General features: G+C 39.2%; 1 pseudogene; it reads right to left on the reverse strand.

Annotated features, from left to right (window-relative positions):
• Window positions 1–1366: 1366 nt before the first annotated feature.
• LOC143554114 (agamous-like MADS-box protein AGL80 pseudogene) lies at window positions 1367–8388 on the reverse strand (annotated as a pseudogene).
• Between the last annotated feature and the right edge of the window lie 249 nt (window positions 8389–8637).

Raw genomic sequence — 8637 nt, forward strand, 5'->3', positions numbered from 1 at the left:
CTTCTTTGTCCCGCAGCTTCACCTTCTGGTTCTTGTGTCTCCGGAACAACAAAGTTAGGAGACGGTTGTATGTTGGATGGTTGAAAGCCGGATGATTGTTGCGACCCCGAATAAAACATCGGTTGGTCCGGTGCCGACCATAAATCGTCGTAACTGTAATCTGAATCTAGGTTTGGGTACCAATTTCCAGCCATGTTTTTAAAAAAAGGTTTGGAAGATGGGGTGATTTTGGGTTATTGGTATGTGATATTGGTTTTGGGTGGTATGTGATATTGGTTTTATAGAGAAATTTTTTTTTTTTAATAAAAATAAAGAGCCAACGGCTCTATTTCTAAGCCCCAACGGCTCTTCACGCATTCCCAGGCCAACTTTACGCCCATTTTCACCCGCTAGCCCTCTTGCGCCTGCCTTGGTCTGCGTGCTCGCGCCCCTCTCGCGCCTCGGTGGTGTGGTGCTCGCGCCCCGGGGCGCGAGCGGATGGGCTCACGCGCCCCCTCTCGCGCTCCACACCCCTCAGCCTTAGTCAGAGGTAATTGAATGAAAGGGAAATGAAATGAGAAAAGGAATGGACTTTATGTTGTAAGGCATCCAAAAAAAATATATGAATGAAACAGAAATAATAAAAACACTCATATCTCAAAATAATTTTTTTTATCAAAGAAAAAAAAACATTGGCGACGATGGTGGTGGTAGCGGTGGCGGCGGTGATGGCCAAGTGGAGGCGAAGACAATGGTTGTGGTGGTTACCGCAACGATGGTGGTGGTGGTAACGCTGGTTATAAGGTAACGGTGGTGGCAGCAACGACGGCGGTAGCGTTGGTGGCAAGGCGGCGGCGGCGACGGTGTTGGCGGTCAGGTAGTGGTGGTGGTTGTTATTAAGTGGTGGTGTTGTTGAGAAAGTAGGATGAAGGAGAAATGGAATGGAAAAAAATGTGTATGGAAATGAATGGTTTTGATGAAATGAGATCTTATGTGTAATGGATGATTCCATTTTATTGATCAACCAAACATCACTTTTTTCATTCCCACGCAATGAATCAGTCCATTCCCCCTCTCATTTGTTTCATACCAAATGCTACCTAGCTCATTTCGTGCGGTCTTAAATCTTAAATCACCCCAGAAAGTAAACATTAAAAAAAATACCATTAATTAAAAACTAGAATATCTTACATTAACAAAATATGCATGCAACATGAAGCTCATGTTTTTCCCATCATTTTTATACAAACATTTGAATAAATGTCCGACTAATGGCGGTGGTGTTCACACTCCACCGGCATAGACGGAAACCTAGCGGTGTCACTGCAGTAGTCGTAAATCATATGGTTGGCTCGAACCCATATCAAATGATGGTTCTGATGCACATTTAACTCCGACAACACTGGTTGATCCCCCACCAACCACCAGTGTTGGCGCATCGCTTTGCGTTATCAGAAGCTGCTGTTGTCACTGGACATTCACAACCATCGATTTCAAACCCTCGGTAGGACGCCACAAACGGGGCATGGGACCAATCGGTCTTGACTCCACCCCGTTGTGTGGCCCAGTCGTCAGCATTCCAAATCGAGCTGTACACACCCATGGGCTGATCTTTAGGGTACGGGATCCCTTTGTGTTCCAAGTTCGTGTGCACCCTAATTGGTGTCTCGTCTACCAAAAACCTGCCAAATTAAAATAGTAGGTGTGAGAAAAAAAACTAACCAATCGAATTAAATAGTAAAACAAATGAAAACAACCAATTGTTCGGTTTTTTTTTCTTTACTCGAAATTTATTGTTCGACTTTGGTTACACCCATTGAATGCTTATTAATGCCTCAAATTCATTATTGTGATGAAAAATTCATGTCTCAAATTCATTAAGGCTGAGGGTGTGGAGCGCGAGAGGGGGCGCGTGAGCCCATCCGCTCGCGCCCCGGGGCGCGAGCACCACACCACCGAGGCGCGAGAAGGGCGCGAGCACGCAGATCAAGGCAGGCGCAAGAGGGCTAGCGGGTGAAAATGGGCGTAAAGTTGGCCTGGGAATGCGTGAAGAGCCGTTGGGGCTTAGAAATAGAGCCGTTGGCTCTTTATTTTTATTAAAAAAATTTTTTTTTTCTCTATAAAACCAATATCACATACCACCCAAAACCAATATCACATACCACACCCAAAACCCAAAATCACCCCATCTTCCAAACCTTTTTTTAAAAACATGGCTGGAAATTGGTACCCAAACCTAGATTCAGATTACAGTTACGACGATTTATGGTCGGCACCGGACCAACCGATGTTTTATTCGGGGTCGCAACAATCATCCGGCTTTCAACCATCCAACATACAACCGTCTCCTAACTTTGTTGTTCCGGAGACACAAGAACCAGAAGGTGAAGCTGCGGGACAAAGAAGACGCGTCCACCGGAAAAAACAAGTTGCAACGGACGGGCCGGGTTCGGCTTCGACTGGAAGGACGAAACAGAAAACCACTCCGTGGTCATCGGATGAGAAGGAAGCCCTGTGTCGGGCTTGGATAGTCATTTATGAGGATCGGCGTTGCGGTAATTGTTTTAACGTTTTTAAAAATGATTTTTAATAAAAAAGTTAAATAAAAAAGTTAAATGACTTACAAATTTATTTATGCATTTTGCAGCGGACTACCAAAAGAGCAAGGTCTTTTGAACAAAGGTTAGGGAGACGTTCTATTAGCTCGTTGGGAGTACAGAGCGGAACGCCGATATGATTTCGGGTCGGTGGACCGAAATCAGAAAATTTGTCGGCTTGTTTACTAATCTGTTCAACAGGAACGCCGGTCGTATGAGACCAAGTGGCAGTGACGATTTGGCGGTTTATAATTTCACTGTCGAAGAGTGGAAGCAGGAGTGCCTGCGGAGGTATGGGACGGTGAAGACGTGGGACGATGTAAAGGTGTGGGAGAGGTTGAGAAGTGTTCTAAGTGGGTTGAGCTGGTGGCGCCGGACCTTGATGCGGAAGTAGGGCCGAAACGGACTAAAACTAGTTCGTCTGGAGCGTATAGCACTTCCGCCGGGTCGGATTGCCGGGTTGGATTCGACCTAAACATTGCGGGGGAGGAAACGTCTTCACCGCCGAGGAGGCGGCCATTGGGAAGGGACGCCAGGGGGAAAAAACCGGCTGAGGGGGAAGCCGTAAACATCGCCGATCTTGTTGAATCCCTCAATAAATTCAACAAAACCATGGAGGTGGTCTCTAATGACAAAAAGGAAAAAAAAAGAATGAGAGATTTGGACTTCCTTACAAGAGACTTCAGTAACCTAAATCCGGTCGACCAAATGCTGATGGAAAAACAAAAGGAACGTATCCGGAAGAGGTTGATCGAAGAAGACCAAGCCGAAGAATAAGAATAATGTTTTTTTTAGTACTTTAATTTTTTTTTAGATATTAATGTGTTTTTTTAATTAATGTGTGTTTTTTTAAATAATTTATGAGTTTTTTTAATAATACGTTTTTTTAATACATTTATAAAAAAATAAAAAAAAACCGCTCGCGCCCCCTCTCGCGCCCCTCCACACCAGGGACCGGGGCGCGAGCACCACAACCAACACCCATCTTATCAAGTTTCTCTCTCTGCCACACGTCACAATATTATTGGCTGGAGCCCCCACTCCCGCCCCCTCTCGCGCCCCCCACACCCCTCAGCCTAAACATTCCTGATGTTTGATTATCTTTTAAAACATGTGCTAATTATGGTTGGATTTTCTTGAGGATAAAATTTAGTCGCGACGTGGAAATTAATAATCTTCACGGACTGCCTTATTTGGGTCCACTGACCACGTTAAGACAACAGGTAGTGTAATTTTTTTAAAACTGGTTGGGCCACTAAGAACGATCACTGTCATTTTCATGTTTCAATTTTGTGCAACATTGTTGCACTCATTTGGAATTTAAGGAGCTCACAGCCCTTAAAAGATCATTAAAGTAAATCATTATGCCCATGGCCTTATTTCCAACGAAAAAAGAGGTGCAATATTTCCCTCTTAAGAATTACCTTTTTAGTGTTTTACAGTAGGAATTTCCTATTGAAAATAAATAATCTCATATTTTGTGTATTGACCGATAATAATCCCATCTCTAAAATCACTAGCAATAATCCCACCTTTTAACTATTTTTGTCTCATTGATCCTCCGTTAAAAAATACTTAACGTCGTTATGTTTTTTCCCTAGTTTCAAACCGATGTTTTAGGGCTTTTTGATCGGAAGAACGATACGAGTCGACCAATGTAAAACTTATCTCGAAATGGTGATCCAAACGACGAAACAATGTCTCAATTCGGGTGCTTGAATTTCCAATTAACAAAAATCAAGCCATTCGAATCACAATTTCGAAATAAGTTTTACATCAGTCGACTCATATCGTTCTTCTGATCAAAAGCCCTAAAACATCGGTTTAAAACTAGGGAAAAAAACATAACGACGTTAAGTATTTTTTAATGGAGGATCAATGAGACAAAAATAGTTAAAAGGTGGGATTATTGCTAGTGATTTTAGAACGCGTTTATGCATTCTTCCAACAACGGCCGGACGCGAGAGGTAAACCGATATATTCAACTATGCAAAAACGCACGGCGGAAATTCGCCAACTAGCGTACGGGACTGCGAGCGACGCCATGAAAGAGTATTTATAGATGTCGGAGACAGTGGCTCATGAGGCGCTTCACACATTCTGCGAATGTGAGTATTATTATTTTAATTATTTATTTAAAAACCGTAACATTTTGAGTATGAATTTTATAAAATTTGTTAAACTTAGGTATTCCTCAACTATATCATAAAATATATTTGAGGAAGCCGACTCAAAGTGACGTACAAAAAATATACGAGGTGCATCAACAAAGACACGGTTTTCCTGGGATGCTTGGTAGCCTAGATTGCACGCACTGGGAATGGGAAGCATGTCCTGTTACTTGGCAAGGTCAATATCATCCGGGTGATCATGATGGCCCAACAGTTATTCTTGAGGCGGTTGCATCATTTAATCTTTGGATATGACAGGCGTTTTTTGGATTCCCGGTGCAAACAATGATATAGCTGTGATTAATGTGTCCGCTATTTTTGACCGCCTCACAGACGGAGTCTCAACCGACACCTCATTTTCCACTAACGATGTCAACTACGAATATGGATATTATCTAGTTCACGGTATTTATCCGGAGTGGGCCATATTGGTTCTTAGCTTTACGTGCCTGGCTGACGAAAAACGTCAGTATTTCAAGAAAAAACACGAGTCGGCCAGAAAATACATCGAAAGTTTATTCGGGATATTAAAGAAACGTTGGTCTATCATTAGACAACCGGCTCATTTTCAACAAATGGATAAGTTAAGAAACATAATGTACACTTGCATTATCTTGCATAATATGATATTGGAGGACTCGGTTAGAGCACTTTGCCAATGTGAGTACAACGATGAGCCAGAGCTGATCTATACACTAAACGAAGATGAGAAACTTGCCAATTTATTAAAAACACGAAAAAGGGAATCGAATTTTAGCCTTCGATCGGATTTGGTTGACCATCTTTGGAGTAATAAGCAAGATGACGACAACTAAAAATAGCTGTAATTTTTTTATATGTTTTCATATTTAATTTATTTTGTATTTTAGTGTTATTGTATTTTTTTATTATTGTATTATATATTATTGTATTGGTTTTTATGTTTTATGAAAAGAAAATGAAAAAAGGTTGGGCTTCGAAGCCCCCTCACCATAGAGGGGCATTATGCCCTAGGGCTTCGATTCCCCCAGTGCCTACGTGACGCTGACGTGGTACTGTGGAGGGGCTTCGAAGCCCCCACCATAGCATACAGCCTAATTAATACAAGTTTTTTATTGACAGACTAATTAATACAAGTACCTAGAAGATTATAGGGAAAAGTTAAAATTTTAGAGGGAGATAAAAATGAGAAGGGTGAAAATGATTTGTGATTACACAAAAAACCCCTTAAAAAAAATTCCAAAAGATTAATAAAAAAAAATCATAACTCAAAATATAAAAAAAAATTAAAAAAAAAAACAAATGTTTCCCTCGTCATTCTCGTTCAAAAAAAAACCCTCGAAAAAACAAAATGCAGAGATAAAAGACACAATGATGAAAATAAACAAAAGATACAATTATAACTAAAAAAATACACAATAAATCGCAAAATATAACACAATGCCGAACAAAATACAACACAATGTTGAATAATATAACACAATATCAAGAAAAAAAGACATAATGTTAAGGACAAAAAGACACAATCAATGACGAAAATGAACACAAAACACAATGATAAACAAAAAGATATAATGATCTTTTTCCCTCAATATTGTTTTTTTTAGAACGAGAAAGACGGTGGAAACGCTTTTATGTTTTTACTTTTTTTTAATTAATTTTTGAGTTATGATTTTTTATTTATTTATTTATATTTATTTTAAGGGTTCTTTTTATAACTATAAATCTTTTTCATCCTTCTCTCTCATTTTATAGAATAACTTGACTCGAAGATTATAATAATTAATACATGACCTTATAATGTGATTAGTGATTTAAGATACCAACTTGAATCCATGTCACGTCTTTTTTTTAAAGACATTTTCAAATACCCTGAATGTGTATTTTATTTCTCATTTGTAGCATGGATATTCTGAATTTTGATGGTATATGTCAAGTTAAAAATTTTAAAAAATAGATACTATTTAAGTTTTAACTACTACTAGTGTTGGAGTAATCACTAGTTACTAGTCACTATTCTTGGTGTTAGGGTGAGTAGTAACGATTAATTGGTTGGGAGTTTCACAACCATGACTGCCACACACTAGGAAGAATTTAAAAATTGTATAATTGATAAATAGAAAAGTTATATATCATGAGAGATGGAAATGCTAAAACATTCAATATTATAATCAAATGGGGAATTCTAGGGACACCACCCCAATTTGCTAAAAAAACCTATTAATGCGCCCCGTATAAGGCTATACGGGGCGTATAGGGCCCATATACGCCCCGTATAGCCCTATAGGGGGCATATATGGGGGGTTTGGGTGTCCATAATAGGACCCATTCAAATAACATAATATTATAAAGAGTTACTGAAACATAAAAACCAAAATTTAAAGGAAACTAAACATACATAAAAGGGTGGGTGATCAATATAATATGACAGACCCAATATAGGAAGAAGTTCAACTTTTATGGAAAAAAGTGATTTGGCCAAATCACAATTGGGTTGTCAACAAACCGAGGCTTCTCACACGAAGGACCAAGACCGAGATTTTGTTCAGATGGATTGTTCATCCAATCTGTGAACTCCTTGGCCTAATGTGATTAGTGATTTATGATACCAAATTAAATCCATGTAAGTTTCTTTTGGAATATATTTCACAATAACCTGAATTTGTTTTTGATTTCTGGTATGAATATTTTGCATTATGCAATAGCATATTTCAAGTTTGAAATTTAAGAAGAAATGCATACTTTAATGTTCTATTTACTACAAACTAGGAACATATGAAATTATATAATTGATATGAATATAAAAGATACATGTCATGAGACACGGAATTGCTAAACCATTCAAGCTAATCTTCAAATAACAAAATACTTATAATAAGTTACGAAATACATATAACAAACCAACATTTGAAGCAAAGGAAACATGAGGATGACAAATATGACAGGCCTAAAATAGGAAGATAGTTTCACTTTTATGGGAAAAAGTGATTTGGCCAAGTCATATTAGGGTTGTCAACGAACGGAGGCATCTCATACCCAGGACCAAGACCACTCATGCTATCAACCATAGGTCTTTTTCCCAAGGACCTTGCCATCATGTCATTAGCAGCATTTGAACTACTACTACTACTACCAACATTAACTTGCGGTAGTGGATCCGGAGGCGGAGGGGCGACTACAGCTTTACCTTTCTTAAGAGACTCAATCCTGCTTTCAATGTCTTTCATGGTTTGATCAACCAACCCATCCAGTTCATTCAACTCAGGCAGTGTTAAGTTTGTGATCGTCCCATTTCCGATCAAGCATTGGTGCATGACCTCAGTCATCTCCATCTCCCTATTCTCCTTGATCAGCTTCTTGAGCTGCTCATTGACCTTGGCGATTCTTTGCTTGATGAAGCTCTCCTGATTCATCATGTTTTTGCTTTGCTGCATCTCTGGCATCCTCATGAACTGTGCCAGCACGCGTTGGGCATTGCTATTGTTGGGCCACACCTCTGGTTGAGCTTCATATGGGCTATACATTATGGCGCATGCATCAATGCCACATAATGTGCTCAACTCATCCATCTTCTTCATCAAGCCCTTCTTCCTTTTCTTGTAGGTGGCTTTCCTTGCTGAGTCATTCATTATAAAAGCCAGCTTCACTTTCTTCCTTGTCATCGAAGGAAGCAAACAATTGAAAGAAATATGGAAGTTGTGTGTGTGAGTTTCTTAGTTGCAATTGAGCATTGCTATATATACTAGAGGTGACAGATATGGCATGATCATAGCATTAAAAACTATTAATATCGTAATTAATTCAAAGATAAGCTAGTCAAAAGTGAATAAATGACTAAATATAATTTTGAGATCTTTGCAAAAGATAATTAATAAAAATTAGAGATTATTTTCTTAAACAGAGCATTAAAA

The sequence above is a fragment of the Bidens hawaiensis genome, unplaced genomic scaffold (assembly GCF_021521415.1).
Source record: "Bidens hawaiensis isolate Kalapana, Puna unplaced genomic scaffold, B.hawaiensis_p1.1 tig00017496_1, whole genome shotgun sequence".
Taxonomy (NCBI): Eukaryota; Viridiplantae; Streptophyta; class Magnoliopsida; order Asterales; family Asteraceae; genus Bidens; species Bidens hawaiensis.